Source organism: Stegastes partitus, unplaced genomic scaffold, assembly GCF_000690725.1.
Source record: "Stegastes partitus isolate 25-593 unplaced genomic scaffold, Stegastes_partitus-1.0.2 Scaffold99, whole genome shotgun sequence".
In the NCBI taxonomy this organism is placed as follows: domain Eukaryota; kingdom Metazoa; phylum Chordata; class Actinopteri; family Pomacentridae; genus Stegastes; species Stegastes partitus.
Window position 1 is genome coordinate 524,902 of NW_007577830.1, and position 573 is coordinate 525,474.

Below are 573 nucleotides of genomic sequence, written 5' to 3' on the forward strand. Positions count from 1 at the left end.
GGGAGTTTCATTCACAGTAATGACGACACTGGGCTCGTTTTAGCCCACTGGTACCAATGGGATGAGTGGTTTCCCATGTGTCTGTGGGGTTGTGTTGTCAATTGCAAAAAAAAAAAAAAAAGTAGAGGCCTTCATGAGGTCAATAAACCAATCTTATCTAAATACTATGAATATTTTCTGAGTTAAACGCCCTTGAAGTTCATAGAGGCAGGTTGAAATCTGGCACTTTTTTATTCGAGTTAGTTTTTCTGGCGTTCTTGAGCCCTCATAACTTCATAGAGTAGACCGAACAAATTAATTTTACATCCACTTCAGGTCACAATCAAAATCAAGTTCTCTTTTTTATTGAACCAAAAGATTCTCCAGGACTCGATTCCAGGAGTTTCATTCACAGTAATGATGACACTGGGCTCGTTTCAGCCCACTGTTACCAATGGGATGAGTGATTTCCCATGTGTCTGTGGAATTTTGTTAGTTGCAAAAAAAATAGAGGCCTTTATGAGGTCAATAAACTGATCTTATCTAAATACTATGAATATTTTCTGAGTTAAACGCTGTTGAAGTTCACAGATG